At 39.1% G+C, this 25,422-nt stretch overlaps 1 protein-coding gene across 2 annotated transcripts in view; it reads left to right on the top strand.

The window, feature by feature from the left end:
- The window catches only part of LOC126187765 (zeta-crystallin-like), a 164,448-nt gene that overhangs the window by 135,030 nt on the left and 3,996 nt on the right, over window positions 1-25,422 (top strand). The window lies entirely within an intron of this gene.

Raw genomic sequence — 25,422 nt, 5'->3', positions numbered from 1 at the left:
TTCTGCAATGATATGCAGAATGTTTAGACTCTAAAGATGGAGAGTGAATCCCTAAACCCACTGACTGAGTGACATACAACATATTGTGCTATCCACATTAATATAAATACTGGTTAATGTCTCTCACTTATACAGAAACTGATAAACTGTCATTAAGGATACTGACATAGACACAAAGAAGGTATGAAGAAATAAACATTATATTACATTCATAGATTAAAAGCAAAATGGGATGGTGGAGGGGGGGGGGGGGGGGCAGAAGGGAGTAAGGAATCAGTGCAATGTGGGGATTGGGAAACAGTTCAACTATTTACAAGGATGTTACCATATGGTGGGAAAAATGTTAACTGGCTTCTGCTACTTTCGTGAAGATGAATAGTGGAACTGTATTTGATCATTAATCCTTTGGTCAGGATTCTGAGATTCGTGCGTACTGATAGCCAGAAATTCTAGTAATGTTAAGTTTTCTTCCTTTATTTGGTCTGTGGAAAACATCACATTTACTATCATGACACTCATTCTCAACATGCTCAGCAAAGGAAGAATCTTTCTTTTTCGTTCTCCAACTCGTTTCATGTTCAGTCAGTCTAGTAGTTGTAGACCTATGTAATTAACTTGCATATAATTGGCAACACAAATTGCAGAAAATCCTGTAAATTCCACTCTGTTCTAAAGGTAGAATCTCATCTTTGCTGTTGAAAAAAATATGAGCAACATTATTCCGAATGTAGAGAGCAACAGTATTCTGAATGTAGAAAACTGTCGTATATTTCCTACCTGCATATAACATGGGGGCCAATTTGCTGCCAGTATCATTTACTGCCTTCTGAGGAGGATACAGATGTGATGTTATCCCCTACTAAGTATGATATCAATCAGGATAGGGCTAGAACCATTACTGCATGCAATTTCTTTAATTATTTTTAAGTAATTTCAAAATTTGATTTGGTTTGTGGGGTAGAAAGCAGGCAGTTGCGAGCTATGACTCCCTTTTGCGGACTACAATTCTTCCTAGTGAGGGAACATAAATGTACAATCGGATTTTATCATAATTTTGGTTCATCAGACTTTGTACATGGTCAGTTGTACACTGCTATGAAATAGTTCTCTTTAAAATGATCTCAAATTTATAATGTCCTAGCCGACCAGCTACCTGCATTCTAATCAAATCTGTGTAGCTGGAGTTGGATTTTACAAATGAAACTAGATGACACAATGAACTTTGTTTATTTAATAACAACTGTTTACCAATGATACTTCTCATCTGTCACTTCTGCTGTAGTCAGTTTACCAGGCAGACACAAAATCTTACTTAATAGTTTGGAAAAAAACTATTCTAATGTTCCTGAGCCCGGCCACACAACACGAGTTTTTTGGCTTAGATGTGACATTACTGGCCAAAGTAATCCAAAAGAGATAAACCCATTGGATGCTCAAAACTCTTTAAGTTCAACCACACAAAAATCTTCTAAAACACGGTATACTCTCGACAAAAAGCAAAATTTGGAGACTTACACATTTCAGAAAACACAGCTCCTCCTAAGACCGATATGCCTTTTCCTTCTTGAGCCCCAACCGAAGTCCCTTATCCATTTAAAGGAAATGTCTCATATCCATTTCTAGCTGAACTCTTCATATCCCCTCTACATTCTTCAGTGTCTTGCTATTGGCTGACTGCCTCCCTGAATGTTATTTCGTCATTGTGCTGTGAAACAGGATCCAATTACATATGATTGTGAACCAGTTGGCCAGCCTTAACAACTATAACCAAACAAAAGTTATTTCCTATGTTACACTTAAATGCTGATTTTAATAATATCAAACACTGTATATTTACAAAGTCATTACCATGTACTAATTTTGTCATTGAATTAAATACACAGATATTTTCCACATGTCACTGATAGACACTGCTATTCATATTTTGATGTAATAAGACAATTAATTAAAAGAAAAAGAAAAAAAGAAAAGGAACAGCCAATCTAATACTCTGTGTCCCTACGTTACTTACCCTGATGAGGGTAGTCAGCCTCAAGCAATGCTGAAAATACGTACAATACGATATTATAGTGCCTGCATTATTCTGACTTACGATTCAAAGTTCCTTTGGACACTGCAAAGGAACAGGCACTGCGGTTACTACAGCCATTGTGAAATGCATTAAATGTATTCGAAATGGCACTTATGGATGACCATCAGCTGTAAACTGGAATTACGACAATGAAAATTTGTGCTGGACTGGTACTCAAAACCGGATTTCCTGCTTATCGCAAGTGGTCGGCATACCATTTAGCTATCCGTACATGACTCACAGGCAGGCCCAAACTTTCATATGTCGTCAACCGTGTGTCTACAGCCTGTACTCATACATCCATTATGTATATTTCCATACAGCTGAGACATTTTACTTGAAAGTCGCTTGCCCAGTTTCGGTGGATAAATATGATTTTGCAGTGCCTCTGTTGTTCCAAATTACGATCCAAAGTTCCTTTGGACATGCATGTTCATTTAATGTAATACGTACAGTAGTTCTTTTGAAAGTGTTGCAAGACAGGATGCCACTTTGGTGCTTGTCTTTTATGCAGTGTTTAACAAATAGCATACAATATTTTGGGTGACTGACACACACTGACAGTTCCCCACAGGTGGCAAAATCATGCATTCATTTCGAGTATTTGAGAAGATGAAGTCCCTTTGAAGATCCTTTTGAAAAAAACTTGCTTTGGAGGCATCTAACAAATGTGCTGGTTTGAGTTCAAAGCAGCACGACGAGCCCCTGTTTGTGAAAGAGACAAAACCCTTTCATATCACATTTTAAAAGAAGCATCCCCTTATCCTAAACATGTCTGAAGTGAGTAATATGTCAAGCAGTTTAATGTGGGACACTTCTGAAGAGTGTGACCCTCTTGGTCTTATGTGCTTTAAACATGCATCTCACTTGTGCTGGTATCCTCAGCTCACTCACACTTGTGGGCACCCTATGCGCGGTGCATGTAAAAGACACGGCATTCTACCACTCTAACTAGCCCTGGAGATCTGACAGAGCTATTGCAACTTGGCACATTTAAGCACATAGAATGCTCAGCCTGGAGATCTCTTGGCCTACCTGTAGCTCTCACAGTGCACCATTAAGTGGGAGGCTGCATGTTTTTGTGTTACAGGATGCTGAAAAGTGGCAGGTATTACTTGTCTGTAGAAGTTACTTTTTGCTGTGTGCCTTAAATGTTTTAACTTGCTAGTGTCATGGTAAGGTCTATGAAGTTTATTGAGTGTCCATCCAACTCCACTGTAAACTTACTTTTCAAGGATGTGAATTTAAATATAGAAAAAAAGTGTTTCTTTGGAATTAAAGGAGGAAAATTGGCATTACAACATTACTTGAAATTCTAGCTCTCAGTATACACCAACCACAGAAGCTTCACTTAATACTAAAGGGCCATACGCACCAATTTATTGTCCACCCAACCAACCAACCAACAAATTTCTGCACAACCTACACACGTCCCAATCAATTACACTAAGTGATTGCAGTGGCACTCTGTTCCAGTCAGTGGCTGTAAATTATTTATAGTAAATTCATTGAGGTTTTGTTTGATGTGATGCCACCTTTTTTGACAACAGAAAAAAATTGAGATTTATCTTGGCTGTTTTAGAGGTAACTAAGCCGAGGAAAACAGAGAGAAAGTTGTGGGCAATGAAGTAACTGATGCAAAGAAAGAAATTCATCCATGCTCTTTACTTAAGGAACTGTGAGCTTGATTATTTTCATGATTACCTAAGAATGGATGAAAATGCTTTGTGGAGCTGCTGAATGTCATGAAAACATTTTTAATGAAAAAGAACAGTTACGAGAGAGAGACTGGAAGCTGCAAGGAGAGGCTGTTAGAAACATTGTGGTTTATAGCCTCTGGAAGAAGTTAAAGGATCTCGGATTCACTGCTGTTGTTTCTCCACAATTATTGTCCAGAATGATTTCTAAGACCTGCAACATGATTTATAGTTGCCTGAGGAAATATATCAAGATAAATTAAAACAAATACCAAAAAGAAATATATAATATTCAGGTAAACAATATTATTGTCGTTTGTAGCATAAATAATCATAATAAATAATAGTAATGAAGCAGAAGGTATCTCTATAAATTATCTCATAACGCCTTTATCTTCCTTACTATCTGCCACATTAGCCATTTTAAAAAGCATATCTGTTCATGCACACAAACTGCAGATGATCGTTTCAGGAAGTTGGTCGGACAGCGTTACGCATAGCACAATTTGTTGAGTGAAGTGGTGGTGGTCGGAGGGAGGTGTGTGTTGGGTATCAGACAATCAGACCCAACTGACCACCTGACAAGAAAAATTGGTTGGGAAGCCCCTGCACACATCCAATTTATTGGAAGGCTGATTATAAATTGGTACACGTGTAGGGCCCACGCTAAAATAGCAGCAGCCAGTTAACATACTTCTTCACTATTAGATAATGTTTGTGTTCCCCACTCCCCACATTCCATTGCCTCCTTCCTCCTCTCTGCCCTCTGATCCCCAATCCCCAGCCCCCCCATTTTGGCTGTTCCTTACTTTCACCTGTAATTTTGTCCATATAATGTAGTAGCCTGTGCCAATACTCACTTGGTGTACTATTTTGGCCTTTATATTATTATACTGTTAATCTTTGAAGTTAATATAAGGTTTATTTGTCCAGAGCTTCTTTGTGTCTACTTCAGTATGCTTAAGGACAGTGTATCAGTTTGTGTATAGTTGACAGACTTTACTCAACATCTGTATAACGTGAATAGTACAATATGTTTGTCGGTCACTCAGGGGGTTCAGGGATTTATACTCACGTCTTTAGTGCCCAATACATTCAGCAAATCATTACATAATATTTATTGTTTTGCACCAATATCAAATTGAGATATTGCAATGTGTGTTTTTCATGTAGGTATATAACCATAAAAGTGTCACATATCTTTGAAAATAACAATATTTGTCCAGATACAAGCTCTCTTTTGATGATTTATCGACTGTTTAGTCTTAAGTTGTCTGATGCTGACCTATAAAGCCAAAAATGTGTTAAATATAAAAGAAGTATTGATGTGAACATTAATTCTTTATATTTCAGTTTTAATATGTCTATGTTCCTCCATGTGCCCATGGATTATTACATAAATGTTTTTCTAGTATGTTTGGTCTACAAGTCTGAGATAAATTTGTTCAAAAATTCAGCAGCTTGCTGTCAGTGGAGTTAGTGTTAATACATATTTATAGCATCTTCTTTTTAAAAAAAAAAAAAAAAAAAGTTGTAAAAAATGCAGATAATATATACTTTGAGTCATGCAAATTTTGTGGTACTATAGTATGTTTTTTTGGATTTAATTATACCATTATGAAGCATTCTATGTAATAATCATCTGATTATTCATCAATTTAAAAATTTTCTTTTAGTAATGTTAATTAAGATATTCACTTGCAAAATACAGCACTTGCATTATGGAAAATTTCGTAATGTTTTCATAACATCAGCTGGGTTTTTGTGATTTCTGTGTGGAAAATATGCAAATAAAAGTAATCTATTATGTACAGATGATGGTAATTGCAGTGAAGTTTTCAGGTGTACAACTGCATTCACAAGTGTAAAACACTGCGTTACAGTAAGAATCTTACCTTAAATCAACCAAACCATTACTGTTGTCACATTCCTTGGGTCCACTCATCTGCCATCATACATGACAAAAATTACAAAACTGGAGATTCTAGTATGGAAACAACAAATATGAGAAAAGGCAACTACTCACTTGCAGGGCAGGGTACTGATAGTTTTCCTTCATTAGTAAAGACTGTAATCTAACAGTTTGACATCCTTTTTTTCCATTGCAGCATACTTTAAAACTACTGACAAATGCATGTGACATTCCATTTGTGAGTACTGTGATATGCTGTGTGTTCTCTGTGCTGACAGAAAACAAATCATGATATACGTTTCCCCAAATACCCAGATATTTAGCACCTTCACCGTTTTTTTAACTCTCATTGTGCTAATATTCTGCTTCACTGCTTTGCACACTTTGTGCTGCTTATCATTGACGTTGCAAACTGGAAGTAATGTAAAATACAACAAAATCAGTTCGATTTACTAAACTTTTGGAAGCTTTCGCCCACTGTGTTTTTTAAAGTTGTTTATGTGTTGAAGTCATTTATTAAATTTAGTCAGCTGATAGGTATTCCTGCTTAAAGGAAGTCCTTCTAACAAAGGAATCACATCCAGAGGAGGTAAATAGAGAAGGAATTAGCACATGTCATAAAAATGTAAGAGGTATCAGAGATAAAGTTAGTGAACTGCTTATAGATGCTGACTCTCCAATAATTGGTATATTGGAGCACCGCTTAAATAATTTGACAATTGAGAGTTGGAGCAAATGACCAAAGCACTAAAGGAGGCTGCCAGCAAATTTGGGCGAAACATAAACGAAACCAAGACAGAGTCCCTCGTTATGACGTGTGGTCATTGTCAGACTGCTGATAATGTACAATCATTGCAGGTTGGGGACCAGTCCTACAAGAGAGTACATGAATTCAAATACCTAGGGGCACTTTTCACTGAGAACTCGTCATGTGAAGCAGAGATCAATGCCAGAATACAAGCAGGAAACCAATCTAACCACATCCTAGCACACAGCTTCAGTCCAGATATCTCTCCATCAGTTCAAGATCCAACTGTACAAAACCCTGATCCAGCCTGTTTCTATATGGCTGTGAGACATGAAGTATCCGGAAACAGGACTTCCACAAGCTCCTTGTTTTTGAGAGAAAAGTGCCTCAGAAGATCTTCGGTCCGGTTCTGGATGCAGATACAGGGGAATGGAGGATCAGATACAACCAAGAGCTTGAGGAACTATACCAACAGCCGAACATAGCAGGAACTGTCAAAGCCAAATGAATGCAGTGGGCCGCCCATGTGGCCCGGATAGAGGATCACAGATGGCCTCGGAAGCACTTTAGTCCGGTCAAATTGCAGATATACCTTGCAAAAGGTGGGGTAGAAGATTTCATTTTTTTAACTTGTTCATATTGTTGGAAAGATTACAAAACCAAGTTTTGGCAACAAAATTTCTCTTGGGAAAACTTTCTGCAGTCAAAAAACTTCGAAAATTTCGGACTTTTTTCAGTTTTTCAAAATATCTCAGTTTCATTTGCTCCTATCGCTTTAACGTCTATTTTCTTTTTTAAAGAGCACAAAATTCTCTACAAATTTGATTCTTACCATTTTTTTCTACTCCCAGTATCTAAGGCGCTACAGCGCGTCAAAAAATACCAATTTTTCAAATTTTGAGCATAGTGGCAAGATACCTTATTTTTGAACACTATTTTTTCAGTTTCTGTTTGTGTAGTATAAATACATTATACATCATGCTATATGTTGGAATTTACCACCTCACTTTCAGGTATTCAATTTCTCTGTATGCAACATGAGGATTGCTGGGCAACCAACTATTGTGATTCTTACATCACTACCTGAAGTTCACTATGGGCCACCTCAGCCCTGTTATTTGTAAAACTATAAATATAAAAATGCATCATTAACACACACACACACACACACACACACACACACACACACACACACAAATAAATTGTCTCAGGAAACTGAACTATTATTAGTGCAATAGGCAACCTAATTAGGTAGGTAATTATTCTTGTGTATAAAGGCCACACAGTTGACATTAAAAATAAGTAGCTTTATTACAATTAAAATGCATTGTCAGTTACTAAAAAATGTTGACAGTTCTGGGTTTGTAATACTTGTAATATCGCACTTTAGTGCACTTGACACAGGCATGAGCATCACTTCTAACGTTTTGATGGGCCAGGTTCCTCAGTGTCACCAGAAATACTTTGAGTTACGGATTCAGGGTCTGTACATAGAGTTGATCCCAAATTGACCTCTTCTTTAAACAGCGAGTCAGCCTCAGCAAGTTCGTTGATTTCGTCAGCGGTTTCCTCAACATCCTCCATAACATCTTCTTCACTGTCTTCATATAAAAATTGTGGCACGTTTTCGCAGTGGACCCCAATACATTTCTTGCAAATTGAAGAACATTTCAAACCCGCTTTTCTGCAGGAGCACGCTTCGCCACAGTTCAGCTGGCATGAGCATGAAACAATGTGAAGAAGTGCTTCAGGTGCTGGATCTTGGCTCATTATAACGAATATTGGACCGTGGTCACTGTGATTCCAGACCCATTTCTCAGGAGGTTTCCAGTTTCCCATCCAACTTTGGACTTTTTGGTAAGTCCGCAACGAATGATGTTGTGCAGCATCTTGTGTAGGTGGCAACCGTCCAAGATTCAGTTTGCTTTTTGTGGCAGACTTGGCGAATAGCTCGTACCGCAAATGGTCTTGTGTGTGGGAACTGCTGACACCTCCACTATACAATGCGATAGTCACCTGTTCTCCTGCTGTTATTATTTCTTCACTGGTAGCATGTGGTTTATTGAATGTGGAAAGTTCTGAGGTTAGGTGTTCATTTTTCGCAACATTATTGCAGCACTTAATTTTTCCTTGACCAAAAAAAGCGGATGTTGCACCACATCCGCTAAAGGCGTGAGTGAACAGAATACATTCACTGTCAAACTTGTAAGATGCAGTGGAAAACCACTTGTCTTCTGCATTTCCTCTTCCTGGCTTAAGAAACATAAGTTTTCAATGCCTTGCCCCAAACCGGTCATGAGCAAAAGCAGATCAGCATCATATCCTACAATGACAACACTTCCAAAATCTTTGGTTCTTGAAATGGCAGATGTTACAATCATAACGTCAGCATCTTCTTGTGCCTGGCTTTGAAGCTGTTTCAGCTATCACCACATCGTCACCATATTTCTGGAAAAGGCGAGCCTTGACAGTTCGAATATCAGGACGAGATGATGTGGGTATTTGCTCTAACAGATCGTCCATAGAAAACACATTCTTCCGTATTGGTTTCCAGGTAGGCAAATATAGCCTTCATGCCTTCATCTACTTGTGTTGCAGGTTGGTAACCTCGATTCTGTCCAGTAGCTGAAACACGGAAGAACTTTCTGTAGCAAAATCTGTGGTATCGCCCATCTGCAGCAACCAAATCATTTACATTTTGAATCCGCTCTATCACTTGTTGACCAAATTCATCACCACGTCGTTTAGCCTGTTCTAATACTGTCGATTGCACTTCCAATTTCATTACTTTGTAAACAAAATTTCGTTTGGCATATGGCAATCTTAACTGCTTGGTTAAAAAGTCATCAGAATTCCCTTTTGCAAATAAGAAGCATTTCTCTTTGAAATTGAACTGACCTTTTTCCTGCGACCGACATAGCACGCCTGTTGGTTCCTGAGGATGTGCAGGTGGTCGCTCATGTCGGCACCAATGATGTGTGTCGCTATGGATCGGAGGAAATCCTCTCTGGTTTCCGGCGGCTATCTGATTTGGTGAAGACTGCCAGTCTCGCTAGCGGGATGAAAGCAGAGCTCACCATCTGCAGCATCGTCGACAGGACTGACTGCGGACCTTTGGTACAGAGCCGAGTGGAGGGTCTGAATCGGAGGCTGAGACGGTTCTGCGACCGTGTGGGCTGCAGATTCCTCGACTTGCGCCATAGGGTGGTTGGGTTTCGTGTTCCGCTGGATAGGTCAGGAGTCCACTACACGCAACAAGCGGTTACACGGGTAGCAGGGGTTGTGTGGCGTGGGCTGGGCGGTTTTTTAGGTTAAATGGCCTTGGCCAAGTACAGAAAGGGCAACAGCCTCAACGGGTGCGGGGCAAAGTCAGGACATGCGGGGACCAAGCAGCAATCGGTATTGTAATTGTAAACTGTCGAAGCTGCATTGGTAAAGTACCGGAACTTCAAGTGCTGATAGAATGCACCGAAGCTGAAATCGTTATAGGTACAGAAAGCTGGCTGAAGCCAGAGATAAATTCTGTCGAAATGTTTACAAAGTTACAGACGGTGTTTAGAAAGGATAGATTGCATGCAACCGGTGGTGGAGCATTCGTCGCTGTTAGTAGTAGTTTATCCTGTAGTGAAGTAGAAGTGGATAGTTCCTGTGAATTATTATGGGTGGAGGTTACACTCAGCAACCGAGCTAGGTTAATAATTGGCTCCTTTTACCGACCTCCCGACTCAGCAGCATTAGTGGCCGAACAACTGAGAGAAAATTTGGAATAAATTTCACATAAATTTTCTCAGCATGTTATAGTCTTAGGTGGAGATTTCAATTTACCAGATATAGACTGGGACACTCAGATGTTTAGGACGGGTGGTAGGGACAGAGCATCGAGTGACATTATACTGAGTGCACTATCCGAAAATTACCTCAAGCAATTAAACAGAGAACCGACTCGTGGAGATAACATCTTGGACCTACTGGTAACAAACAGACCCGAACTTTTCGACTCTGTAAGCGCAGAACAGGGAATCAGTGATCATAAGGCCATTGCAGCATCCCTGAATATGGAAGTAAATAGGAATATAAAAAAAGGGAGGAAGGTTTATCTGTTTAGCAAGAGTAATAGAAGGCAGATTTCAGACTACCTAACAGATCAAAGCGAAAATTTCTGTTCCGACACTGACAATGTTGAGTGTTTATGGAAGAAGTTCAAGGCAATCATAAAATGCGTTTTAGACAGGTACGTGCTGAGTAAAACTGTGAGGGACGGGAAAAACCCACCGTGATACAACAACAAAGTTAGGAAACTACTGCAAAAGCAAAGAGAGCTTCACTCAAAGTTTAAACGCAGCCAAAACCTCTCAGACAAACAGAAGCTAAACGATGTCAAAGTTAGCATAAGGAGGGCTATGCGTGAAGCTTTCAGTAAATTCGAAAGTAAAATTCTATGTACCGACTTGACAGAAAATCCTAGGAAGTTCTGGTCTTACGTTAAATCAGTAAGTGGATCGAAACAGCATATCCAGACACTCCGGGATGATGAAGGCATTGAAACAGAGGATGACACGCGTAAAGCTGAAATACTAAACACCTTTTTCCAAAGCTGTTTCACAAAGGAAGACCGCACTGCAGTTCCTTCTCTAAATCCTCGCACAAACAAAAAAATGGCTGACATCGAAATAAGTGTCCAAGGAATAGAAAAGCAACTGGAATCACTCAGCAGAGGGAAGTCCACTGGACCTGACGGGATACCAATTCGATTCTACACAGAGTACGCGAAAGAACTTGCCCCCCTTCTAACAGCCGTGTGCCGCAAGTCTCTAGAGGAACGGAAGGTTCCAAATGATTGGAAAAGAGCACAGGTAGTCCCAGTCTTCAAGAAGGGTCGTCTAGCAGACGTTCAAAACTATAGACCTATATCTCTGACGTCGATCTGTTCTAGAATTTTAGAACATGTTTTTTGCTCGAGTATCATGTCGTTTTTGGAAACCCAGAATCTACTATGTAGGAATCAACATGGATTCCAGAAACAGCGATCGTGTGAGACCCAACTCGCTTTATTTGTTCATGAGACCCAGAAAATATTAGATACAGGCTCCCAGGTAGATGCTATTTTCCTTGACTTCCGGAAGGCGTTCAATACAGTTCCGCACTGTCGCCTGATAAACAAAGTAAGAGCCTACGGAATATCAGACCAGCTGTGTGGCTGGATTGAAGAGTTTTTAGCAAACAGAACACAGCATGTTGTTTTCAATGGAGAGTCGTCTACAGACGTTAAAGTAACCTCTGGCGTGCCACAGGGGAGTGGTATGGGACCATTGCTTTTCACAATATATATAAATGACCTAGTAGATAGTGTCGGAAGTTCCATGCGGCTTTTCGCGGATGATGCTGTAGTATACAGAGAAGTTGCAGCATTACAAAACTGTAGCGAAATGCAGGAAGATCTGCAGCGGATAGGCACTTGGTGCAGGGAGTGGCAACTGACCCTTAACATAGACCAATGTAATGTATTGCAAATACATAGAAAGAAGGATCCTTTATTGTATGATTATATGATAGCAGAACAAACACTGGTAGCAGTTACTTCTGTAAAATATTTGGGAGTATGCGTGCGGAACGATTTGAAGTGGAATGATAATATAAAATTAATTGTTGGTAAGGCGGGTACCAGGTTGAGATTCATTGGGAGAGTCCTTAGAAAATGTAGTCCATCAACAAAGGAGGTGGCTTACAAAACACTCGTTCGACCTATACTTGAGTATTGCTCATCAGTGTGGGATCCGTACCAGATTGGGTTGACGGAGGAGATAGAGAAGATCCAAAGAAGAGCGGCGCGTTTCGTCACAGGGTTATTTGGTAACCGTGATAGCGTTACGGAGATGTTTAACAAACTCAAGTGGCAGACTCTGCAAGAGAGGCGCTCTGCATCGCGGTGTAGCTTGCTCGCCAGGTTTCTGGATGAGGTATCGAATATATTGCTTCCCCCTACTTATACCTCCCGAGGAGATCACGAATGTAAAATTAGAGTAGAGCGCGCACGGAGGCTTTCAGACAGTCGTTCTTCCCGCGAACCATACGCAACTGGAACAGGAAAGGGAGGTAATGACAGTGGCACGTAAAGTGCCCTCCGCCACACACCGTTGGGTGGCTTGCGGAGTATAAATGTAGATGTAGAAGTAGATGTAGAAGGCTAGCTGCTATCATTCCCTTATTAATGTACTTCTTGTAGCATGCTTCACGCAACATCACTTCACTGAGCGTTTTCAAAAACGGGTGTGGGCAGACTCACTGCGTTTAGCACTACAATCGATAAGATTGCTCAGTCCTTTCTTTTTCACAAATGGTTCAAATGGCTCTGAGCACTATGGGACTTAACATCTTAGGTCATCAGTCCCCTAGAACTTAGAACTACTTAAACCTAACTAACCTAAGGACATCACACACATCCATGCCCGAGGCATGATTCGAACCTGCGAGCGTAGCGGCTGCGCGGTTCCAGACTGAAGCGCCTAGAACCACACGGCCACACCGGCCGGCTTCTTTTTCACATTGCGTCCACCACTCACCACAGTTTTTTCACAAATGAAACACAAATTCATGTCAGACATACTCATTTTCGGCACCACAACATATACTGAATGGAAGCGACTCCAAACTGTAGGACCCTTATTGTTGTGTGCTAATAGCTGTCAGCGCACTGTGAACAATCACCAGAGATAATCGCCTTCCGCCCTCCAAAGAATAAATACGTTTTTGTCCGCTAAAGAACAATTCCTACATCCTTTTTCGTATAACTGATCATTAACGTCAATCAACTGTAGAAAATGTACGGCACCTGCATGCAATCGTATTACATATTGTAACATAAATAAACTTCACGCAATCCGACGTGAATGTGTTCGTAGTTACTGAATATGATGCTGTTTGTCCTGGCCCTGCAGCAGAGTGAGATGGTAAATTCCAATGAATAACATGATGAGTAATATGTTTATACTACACAAATAGAAACTGAAATAACAGTGTTCAAAAATTAGGTAATTTGCCACTTTGCTCGAAATTTGAAAAATTGGTATTTTTTGACACGCTGTAGCGCCTTAGATACTGGGAGTAGAAAAAAATGGTAAGAATCAAATTTGTAGAGAATTTTGTGCTCTTTAAAAAAGAAAATAGATGTCAAAGCGATAGGAGCAAATGAAACTGAGATATTTTGAAAAAACTGAAAAAAGTCTGAAATTTTCGAAGTTTTTTGACTGCAGAAAGTTTTCCCAAGAGAAATTTTGTTGGCAAAACTTGGTTTTGTAACCTTTCCAACAATATGAACGAGTTAAAAAAATAAAATCTTCTACCCCACCTTTTGCAAGGAACAGGCTTTCTTTCTGACAGTTTTACTGGACTACCTGGATTTCACACCTACAGGAAAGAGACCGCCAGGGAGACCCAAGAAGTGTTGGAGGGATGGACTCCATGAAGATTTAAGCCAAGTGTCAATAGATGTCGACGGATAGCAGCAATGGACAGAATACAGTGTAGGAGGAAACTTGTAGATGCGTGCGGTCCACTGGCCTAATCACGTCGTCGTAGTAGTAGTAGTAGTAGTAGTCGTAGAGGCTTTCCTTACCAGGATACAGATTAGCTGGCTGTTTTTCGAGCAGTTCTTTGTGGAGTAGGGGAGTGGCCATGTACATAAAAAACAGTATTCCGTAGATGTATCATGGTACTGCACTGAACAAGTATTTGAATGTTGTGCAGGGGCAGTTGAATTTAGAGAAACTAAACTTCTAATTGTTGTTGTTTATAGATCCCCAAACTCGTGACTTCAGAGCATTTTTGCTCAAGCTAGAGAGGGTTCTTGGTTCATTTTATAGTACGTACGTACCAAAAGTTAGTTATATGTGGTGACTTCAGTATTAATTTTGTATGTGATTGTGCTAGAAAAAGGATGCTGGGACATCTCCTAAATTCATATGATCTAATGCTGGCTGTGTTTTTTTCCAGCCAGGGTGCAGGGGAAAAGTAACACAGCCATAATAATATTTTCATTGATTCTTCATTACTAAATTGGCATTCTCTTAGTAAAAAAGGTGAATGGCCTTTCAGACCATGATGCACAAATTTTAGCACTGAAAGGTTGTGGTACTCAAAAATTACACGGTATGTCGAAAAACTAATCCAATGGCAATAGAGAGTTTTTTAAACCTCATTGAGGAACAAAAGTAGCAGGATGTTCATAGTGTCGATAACATAGTGCAGTGGCCCGGTGTAATGTTAAGCTCTCTCTATACAGCTTAAGCATTTTCGTGGACGTACTTGTTGAAGAATGCTGGTTCTGCTTTCTTGTAGCGCCAATGTCTTCGGCTAGCACCGGACACTTCTCCGAAGATTTCACTGCTAGGAAGGGGAAATTTTCAGTCTTTCACTCTCTTGCTCTCTCTCTTCTTATTTAAAAAATACGGAACTCTTGGAATATCATTCAATGCACCAGAACATATTTATTTCCACTTTGTACAAAAAAACAACTAAACTTTATGACTTAAGCCCACACATTACCGTGCACCCAGAATCAATTAATTACACATTTTTGAACACAATTAATACATAAGCTTTTATTGTGGTTGACTATCCACGTCCAGTCCACGTACTCTCAACAACAGTTCAACGTCTAATAAACAGTCACTATTTCGAGTCTCTCCATTTATTTTTTAACAGTACAATTCTACATTACTCTTTGCAGCCAGCCATGGAGCTTCCGGGCTGTATTTGCTTATTCTTGGCAGGTTGCGCTGAACACTTGCCAGCGCCGACGAATTATCTCCCTTCCAGTTTCGCCTGCACAAACAATAAATAGGTGCAGTATCCCATGCTCATCCTTATGCCCTGCTTTAAAATAACGAGTGTTCGAAACGGCTGGAACTCAAGTGTCTCCAGACTTTTGTAAAATTCTGGGGGCACTACAATAGGTGACAAATGTAATGCTTTCCTTAACACATTTCTCATGCTCTTTGAAAGCTGCTTTCCATTAGAACATTCTAAACAGGTTACTAACAGTAAAAGGCAGCCTGGGTGGGTGACTAGTGGGATAAGAATATCATGTAGAACAAAGTGGGATTTGTATCAAAATGTTAGAAGCTATCATTGCCCATTTCAAACGGTGTTGTAAGTTGCTTAAAAATGTTAATAGGAAGGGAAAGGGTAGAACAGCTAATTCACAGGATAAAATTAAAACCATATGCCCAGGAAGTGTCTGATCAGCAGCACAAGGTTGGTGATATAAAGTCAGTTTGTAGTAAAAATATTTCTGTTGCTGATAGATAGATATATGTCATCATCATCAGTTATCTGCAATATTAGCAGGTCCTTTGCCTCTCCATTTTCTGTGATCCATTGCTTCCTTCTTAAGGCTGCTGTATGTTGTACCATTGTACCGTCCATCATGTCATCCAGTATCTGGAATCTCTTCTTTCCTCACTTCCTTTTCCCTTCTACATAACCTTCTAAAACTGTTTTTATCAGTCCGTCATTCTTTCTTAATATGTGCCCAATCCAATTTCTTTTTCTTCTCTTTATTACATCTAGTAACTGTCTTTTCTCTTCCACTCTTCTCAGTACCTCTTCATTTTTTACTCTGTCCATCCAACTTATTCTTTCCATCTTCCGCCATGTCCAGATCTCAAAAGCCTCCAGCCTTTCTCTGTCTTTTTTCCTCTAGTCCATGTTTCAGTGCCATATAGAAGAACACTCCATACAAGACATTTTATGAGTCTCTTTCTGAGTTCTCTGTCCAGACCGCTGCAGAAGATTCTCCTTTTCTTATAAAGCGCCTCTTTTGCCATTGCTATCCTTGTTTCAATTTCTGTGGTGCACTTCCAGTCGGTGTCTATCCTGCTTCCAAGATACTTAAAATTTTGCACCTGTTCTAGTGTTTCTCCATTCAGCACAATTTTTATTTCCTTATTTCCTCCTATTGCCAATACTTTTGTTTTATTTGTGTTAATTTTCATTCCATATTTTTTTTCCGTTAGTTGCAATGGTGTCCACCAAATCCTGTAATTCTTTTTCCCCTGTGGCTAGAAGGAGCATGTCATCAGCAAATCTCAAGCACCCTACTCTTCTTCCTCCAATTTCTACTCCTTTGTCATCTAATGAGCATTGGTCAATCATATTTTCCAAGTACAGGGTGAAAAGAGTAGGTGATAAACAGCATCCTTGTCTTACTCCTTTCGCTAGTCTGATCCAGTTTGTACTTTCTCCTCTCACTTTAACTGAAACTTTTTGATTAAGGTATAATGAGTTTATAAGTCTTCTGGTTTTCCAGTCCACTCTCTTTTCCCTCATAATAGTCGCCAGCTTGTCCCAAACCACATTGGCAAATGCCTTTTCTAAATTGATGAAGCACATATATAGGTCTCTTCCTTTTTCAATAAGCCTGTCTCCAAAGATTCGTAGGAGCCCTATTGCATCTCTGGTGCCCGTATTCCGTCTAAAGCCAAACTGCTCCTCGCTGAGATTCTCCTCTATTACTTTTTCGAGTCTCTTATTAATTATTCTTAACATCACTTTGGCTGCATGTGAAATGAGGCTGATTGTCCTGTGCTCGCTGCATTTCTTGGTTCCTTGTTTTTTCGGTAATGGAATCATTACTGTTGTCAAAAAGTCCTCAGGCCATTCACCACTGTCATATATTTTATTACATAACCTCAATATTTCTCTTATTTCATTGTGGTTCAAGCATTTTAGTATTTCTCCCGGTATTGTATCTGTACCTACTGCTTTGCCATTTTTCATTGCAGCAATGGCAGACTTTACTTCTTCCATTATGATGGTCGGTCCTTTCTCTTCATCACTTACACTGTTGTGTGATTCAAGTTCCAGAGTTTCTGGTTTGCTATTTGTGTCATATAGCTCTTTTATATATTCTTCCCATCTCTGGAGGACATAGTCACGATCTTTGTACACTACTTCTTCGTTTTTACTCAAAATTTCCATAGTAGCACTTCCTGCTCTGTTTTGTTCCCATGTCATAGTCTTTACTCTGTTGTATAGTAAGTCGTATCTTCCCTTCCTGTCCAGTTCTTCAATTTCATCACATTCCTCTTTTAGCCATTTTTTCCTAGCCTGCTCTGTTTCTCTTCGCAGTTCGTTATTTAATCTTCGGTATATCTTTCTTGCATCTTCAGTGTTCTTGTTTTTCAATTTTCTTCTCTCCTCCATCTTGGAAATCATTTCTTGTGTGACCCATGGTTTTTTTGACCTTTTCCCTTTTACATATCCTATATTTTGCTGTCCTGCTTTAATGATTCCTTCTTTCAGCATATTCCAGTACTCGTTGGCATCATCAGGTGCTTCTTTGTCTCGTAATGTGTTTAGAAAGTCCCGAGACAGCATTTCTGTAATTTGTTCTTTGTTGGACCTTATCTTCTCTAGATCCCACTTCTTCACCATTGTCGCCTTTTACAGTTTTTTCATTCTTATTTCTATTTCTGCCATAAGTAAGTTGTTGTCACTATTAATATCTGCACCTGGTAATGTGTGCACCTTCTTGATTCCATTCCTTTATCTTTCTTCTGCCAGTATAAAATCGATTTGATTTCTGTATTTATCCCCTGGTGATTTCCAAGTGTAGAGCCTCCTCTTATGGTTCTTGAACCATGTGTTTGCCGCTATCAGCTGCCTTTCCCTGCAGAAGTCAATTAACCATTCACCTCTGACATTTCTCATTCCAAGACCATGACTGCCTACTATGTTTCCCTCTTTCCCTTCTCCCACAATGGTGTTCCAGTCTCCCATTACTATTTTGCAGCATTTTTTATTTTCGTCCATTATTCTCTCTATTACATTGTATGTTTCCTCTACAATTTGGTCATCATGTTCTGAAGTTGGCATATATGTACAATATTTAAAATCACTTTCTGAGCATTGCTGCTGCTGAATTAAATAAAATTGTAGTTTCTACAGGGAATCATATAAATCTCTTGGAAAATGCCTTTCTGAGATTGATGTCTGAAATACTCCTCTGTGATACTGGCAAGGGGGAGATTGGGTCAATAATTAAATCACTGAAGACTAAGGACTCTCATGGATATGATGGAGTGCCTAGCAGAATATTGAAGTACTGTGTTCCACATGTTAGTCCTATACTTAGCCAGATTTGTAATTTTTCCTTGAAGAATGGTCGGTTTCCTGAATGATTAAAGCACTCAGTAGTAAAGCTACTTCATAAAAATGGAGAAAGGAATAATGTAGACAATTTAGATCTATTTCTATGCTATTAGTATTTGCTAAAGTTATTGAAAAGGCTGTGTATGTAAGGATAAGTGATCATTTTATTTCTCATAAATTACTATAAAATGTACAGTTCGGTTTTAGAAGTGGTTTAGCAACTAAAAATGCTTTATTCTCTTTTCTCTGTGAGGTACTGGATGGATTAAACAAAAGGTTTTGAATGCTAGTCATCTTTTTTGATTTAACGAAGGCATTTGATTGTGTTGATCACAAAATATTGCTCCAAAAGTTGGACCATTATGGAATACGTGGAGTAGCTCACAATTGGTTCACCTCTTACTTTAGCAAGAGACAGCAAAATGTCATTATCCAGTGTTGAGATTGGCTACGATATGGGGTCTGAGAGGGGGGGGGGGTATGGTCAAATGGGGGGGGGGGGGTGGCCGAGATATCAGTGCTGGGGGGGGGGGGGGGCACTCCTGTTTCTTATTTATATAAATGATATGCCCTCTAGTATAACAGGTGATTCTAAAATATTTGTATGTGCTGATGACATGATGACATGAGCTTGGCAGTAAGGGGGGGGGGGGTATGGTCAAATGGGGGGGGGGGTGCCCGAGATATCAGTGCTGGGGTGGGGGCACTCCTGTTTCTTATTTATATAAATGATATGCCCTCTAGTATAACAGGTGATTCTAAAATATTTGTATGTGCTGATGACACGAGCTTGGCAGTAAAGGATGTTGTGTGTAACATTGGCACAGTTCATGACAGAAGTTCATAGCTTGTAGAAAATAAGCTAACTCTAAATCACAGTAATACTCAGTTTTTACAGTTTCTAACACACAATTCAGCAAAACTCGACATTTTAATTTCACAGAATGGGCATATGATAAGTGAAACTGAGCAGTTGAAATTTCTAGGTGTTCAGATAGATAGTAAACTGTCGTGGAAAACCCACATTCAGGATCTTGTTCAAAGACTTAATGCTACCATTTTTAGTATTCAAATGGTATCTGAAGTGTTAGTTCAACATGACAAATAGTCAGCTTTACTTATTTTCATTTGATTATGACATATGGTATTATATTCTGGGGTAATTCTTCCCAGTCTCAGAAGATATTTTTGGCACAGAAATGGGTGGTTTGGGCAGTAAGTGGCATAAGTTCACAAACCTCTTGTATATCACTGTTCATTAATTTGGGTGTTCTGACATTGGCATCTCAATATATATATTCTTTACTGTTGTCTCTTGTTAACAATATCAGCTTATTCCCAAGAATTAGAAACTTCCATTCAGTTAATACTAGGCACAAATTTAATCTGCATTTGGGTCGCGCTTCCTTGACACTTGTGCAGAAGGGTGTGCAGTATACTGCTGCATCCATTTTTGATAAGTTACCACAAGAATTGAAAAATCTTAGCAGTAATCCACACGCTCTCAAATCAAAACTGAAGAGTTTCCGCATGGGTCACTCGTTCTATTCTGTCAAGGTGTTCCTTGAAGAATCGAGCTGATTCCTGCATTATATTGTTGATTGTGTTTAGATAAACTTGTGGCTTGGTTTTTTTTTCTTCATAAACATTTTATTTTGTCTGTTATTACTTTTATGTTGTAATTTCATGTACTGACACATTCCATGACCTTGGAAATTTGCTACTCAATTTGATCCTATGGAACTAGACGCGTAAAATAAAAATAACTAAAATACATACTTGAATAAGAAAATTAACAACAGTTGTACTTCGTTAGTGTATCACACTGGTAAAGTATGATTTGCCAAGGTTTTTACAGAGACATGTAGGCTGGACAGTAATTACATGCAGAAGGAACAATACTCATTAATTAATTAAAGGCAAGCAGTGGTTGGGAAGGGAGTGAGACAAGGTTATAGCCTATCCGCGATGTTATTCAATCTGTATATTGAGCAAGCAGTAAAGGAAACAAAAGAAAAATCCAGAGTAGGTATTAAAATCCGTGGAGAAGAAATAAAAACTTTGAGGTTTGCTGATGACATCGTAATTCTGTCAGAGGGAGCAAAGGACTTGGAAGAGCAGTTGAACGGAATGGACAGTGTCTTGAAAGGAGGATATAAGATGAACATCAACAAAAGCAAAATGAGGATAATGGAATGTAGTCAAATTAAGTTGGGTGACGCTGTGGGAATTAGATTAGGAAATGAGGCACTTAACACTTTCAATACTGCCCACTTTACACCTGGCACTTGGCTGTGAACTGGCATATATAATGGATGTTTGAAATTAGATTGCAAAGAACAGAAAAATGTTAGGAATATGGTTCTTACATAATTTAAAAGGAAAATAGTAAGAGCTTTACATGAATGTGAGTTTATTTTACAATATAAAATACAAATGGGTGTTATAATTAAATAAAGAAAACAAAAAAAATGTCATGGACAAAAAAGTTTTACATGATCTCTCTCTTGAGTAATGCCATTCTACTGTATCTAAATTTTAAAAAAATATCACTGGAATGTCTAACTGCAGGTATCTGTAAACTAGAGTATTTTAATAGTTCAGATGTAATAGCCTTTGTGTGAAAATCCTGGAAACACTGTGGGACACAAAGGCCAATGCCACAGTCCTTGCACCACCATCTACTTTCCTTCCTGATGCGCTTACCGTCTCTTTCTCCCCCCTGTCTGAACATACTTTGCAATACCTAATAGTATTCACCTTGTTTGCAGTGGGTGGGACCTTCTCTGGATAGTGCCTTGCAAATTTGTGAGGATGAAGCAGCTTGTTGCTGAAAAATACTTCTGCACTTCTCAGCCAATTTCTTCCGCACTTTGTGAATTAAGTCTACTAGGGATACATTCTTCCTAGTATTCTCTTTTTATAAAATAAAACTGTTGACAGTTTACATGTTAAACAAGTGGAAAAACAGCTTTTTCCACCACTTCAAATTTTTCGGGCAAACGGATAATAGCTGGAGAACTGATCTGCTCTGTCAACCCCAGCTTTATTCTTATTGTAATCAATAATAGCGTCTGGCTTTACAATTTTAACCTTTGGCCCTCACTTGAATACTAGTGCTGGTAGACTTAATGCTTTGTGGAAAGACAAAAAACATCTCGTTTTGACTTCCACTTCTTTTGAAAACTATCTTATCTTTTTTTAGTTGTAGTGTTTTGAATATTCGTGGCAAACCTTTCTTGTTTTTCATTACAGTTCCCACTCCAAGAGTTTTATTTTCCCACAACAAGTCCAAAAGAGATGGACTGGTGTAGTACCCATCCATATAAATGCAATGTCCTTTGCCAAAGTACTGTGAACACAACCTTTTTACAAGACCCTGTATACTATTGTCAACATTCCCTGCAGAACCTGTATATACATCACAGTTTAGCATATAACCAGTTGATGAATCGCAGAGAGCATACAATTTTATTCCATATTTATTGGATTTGTTTTTCATGTATACTCTGAAGCCTATTCTACCACGAAAGGGACACATTGCCTCATCTGTTGTCAGATTCATGCCTGGGTGAAAACTACTTTTGCTTTTATTCACAAAGAAATAAAAAAAAAAGCCTCACTTTGTGAAGTGGATTGTGCTTTTCTTCGCCTCTGCGAATGAACGTAGCATTGTCATTCAAGTGTAATATTGACAATATAGCGCAAAATTGGTCGCGACTCAACGATTTACTTGCAAATCCTGTCTGCAAAAACGGGACTGTTGACCAATAATCACTGATTTTCGGCAATTTGATGATGCACATATGCAAAATATTCCTGAAAAACCAGTAAATCTCTTGCAATTTTACTGCAGACCACTTACGCCAAACAGAGTTTATTTTCAGGCAATCTTTGCGTTTCATTGTTGTAATAATGTTACCAGCGTACCAATTTGTTTCACTTTTGATGAGCTGAATAATGTCGTCATCAAAGAAATAACTAAAATATTGAAGCTCCTCAGTGGCATCTGAAAAATGTGATGTTACGCCGACTACTTCCTGGAAATCCGGCAGTACTGGCTGATCGTCTAGTTCCGACCAATCTTGCTCTTCGTGCTCAGTGAGGCACACATGACCAGGTACCACAGATGGTAACTGATGGTCTGTACCACTGTCTGCATAGAAAAAAAATGCTAAGATTGATACTAAGAAGTACTAAATGCAAGTGAAGTAATGAACACTACTCACAATACAAAATGCTGTAATGAAACTCTTCACTTTATAAACAATTGAGACACATACATACCTGAATCATCACTTGTACTTTCGTCTGGAGAGTACGAATCCTCTTTGTCAGAATCGTCAATTTCAGATCCTGCGTCTCCATAAAGAATATCTAAGATCTCGGCCTCCGTCAACTGGCTGCGCGCCATTTTCATGATTGTAAACACCTGTGAATGAACTGCAGATAACTTCGTCTTTGCAGTGCTCACAACCGCTCCCAGAATGAGATAGCCGATAAGTGCTGGCCACTTGCAGAAGAAGAATGAACTACCTCCACATTAGTTGATGAAACTTTTTTGGAGACCCGTTAAACGCGCTTACAGAGCCAAATAAAGGCTTGTCTGCAAGGACTATGGGCGCCGCCGCCAATGTCAGGGCGGCCGCGCCCGTATGGCGTATGGGCACCGTGCTGTAAGTGTTAAAGTAGTAAATGAGTTTTGCTATTAGGGGAGCAAAATCACTGATGATGGTCGAAGTAGAGAGGATATAAAATGTAGACTAGCAATGGCAAGGAAAGCGTTTCTGAAGAAGGGAAATTTGTTAACATCAAGTGTAGATTTAAGTGTCAGGAAGTCATTTCTGAAAGTATTTGAATGGAGTGTAGCCATGTATGGAAGTGAAACATGGATGATAAATAGTCTAGACAAGAAGGGAATAGAAGCTTTCGAAATGTGGTGCTTCAGAAGAATGCTGAAGATTAGATGGCTAGATCACATAACTAATGAGGAGGTATTGAATAGAATTGGGGAGAAGAGAAATTTGTGGCACAACTTGACTAGAAGAAGGGATCGGTTGGTATGACATGTTCTGAGGCGTGAAGGGATCACCAATTTAGTATTGGAGGGCAGCATGGAGGGTAAAAATTGTAGATTGAGACCAATAAATGAATACACTAAGCAGATTCAGAAAGATGTAGGTTGCAGTAGGTACTGGGAGGTGAAGAAGCTTGCACAGGATAGAGTAGCATGGACAGCTGCATCAAAACAGTTTCTGGACTGAAGACAACAACAACAAACAACAAAATGCCATCAAGAACAAAAATCTTCAGCAATGTGGAATCAGTAAAGTTGTACACTAACGTGAGACTAAGACATCATAAGAACCTAATCTGTATACTGTGTTAACAATAAACTAATTCTGTGCTGCACACATGATAAGAGTCTTTCCTTCTCTTCCATCCAGTAAGTCTCTGGTGACTTGAGGTTGTGGGTGACTTTTATGAGATCTACTCCTTTCCCTTTACCTATCCAGTCTTTTCTTTCACCCTCTTCCTTCCCCTTCAACCCTTCTGCCAGGAGGAGGAGTCGCTGGCTCTGAAAGCTTGCGTACATCAAACATTTTTGTGTGTTTTCTCCTGTTGCCACTCGGGAGTGGGTTTTTAATATATTCACTTACTTTATATTACCAAAAATAGATTATTTTCATTGTTTAAAAGACTTCTGGAAGATGTAGGATTATCCTCTTTACATAATATTCGTACTGCTCACATCTGCTGAAGAAATACTTCGTTTACTTTAGGTATACTCCCTCAAAGACAAGACAACAGAGAGAGAAAATGTGCAAAATAAACCAACAATCTTCTCGTTAGATCAACACAGCGAGCGATGCTTCCAAGGCTTCATACATTCAGTACATTAAGCTTAACTGAGCTTCTTGATTAGTTTATTCACGTGTTGCCTCCTTTTGAACTTGTTATCCAGCTGGAGCCCAAGGGATTTTAAACACTGGACTTCATTATAAAATAAGATTCTGCAAGGATAAAATTGAAATTGTTATCTATGGGCCACTTATAGGCCTGCTCAGCTGTCACCTGGTCTGTGTCTGTTATGGTTGAATTTGTACCCTTCATTAGTATGCTTGTGTTGTCAACAGCCATTAAAATTTTTGAACATCTATATAGTTTAGAAACAAGATTTGGCCCAGTACTGATATCTGTGGCACTCACATGTTATGTTCCACCACTCTACAGTTATTTTCATGCCAGAGATACTCTGTTAATAAGACAAACTGCTTCCTGTTAAGGTGGTGAGATTCCATCCATGTAAGATGGGTACCATTAATGCCATAACACTTTACTTGACTGAGTACGATTTTGTGATCCACACTCTCAAAGTCTGTCAGGAAATGTGCTCTGATTCATTGATTGATTACAAAGATAGACTGAAGGTAATCTTGTCAGTCAGCACAAGATTTTTATGTTCTGCTAGAAACACCATCATTGCCAGCAGAATTTCTACTTTGTAGTGACCTTATGAATTATGTAATCTCCTTAGGGATTGTATTTTTTAAACTAATGTCCGTGGATGATGCATGCACTGTTCGCACAAGTAAATCTAACAAATCTTTATTCCATTCTTTATTACTGGCTGTAGTGTTTGCAGCCACCACTGATGGTAACGGAGTTTCACATCGTGACTACTGATTGTTGTCTGAATTACATAGTGATCTCTCTTCCTAACACAAGATACTTCAATCCCAGGAGTTATCCATCCTTTACCCTTGCTTCTGTTCAATTTTGTACTTACTTGTTTTAGGAAAAACAGTACTTGGAAGTGTTGTATTATTTTCTGTTAACAATG

The sequence above is a fragment of the Schistocerca cancellata genome, chromosome 5, assembly GCF_023864275.1.
Source record: "Schistocerca cancellata isolate TAMUIC-IGC-003103 chromosome 5, iqSchCanc2.1, whole genome shotgun sequence".
Taxonomy (NCBI): Eukaryota; Metazoa; Arthropoda; class Insecta; order Orthoptera; family Acrididae; genus Schistocerca; species Schistocerca cancellata.
Note: the sequence above shows the minus strand (reverse complement) of the source record. Positions and strands in the feature narration are given on the sequence as shown.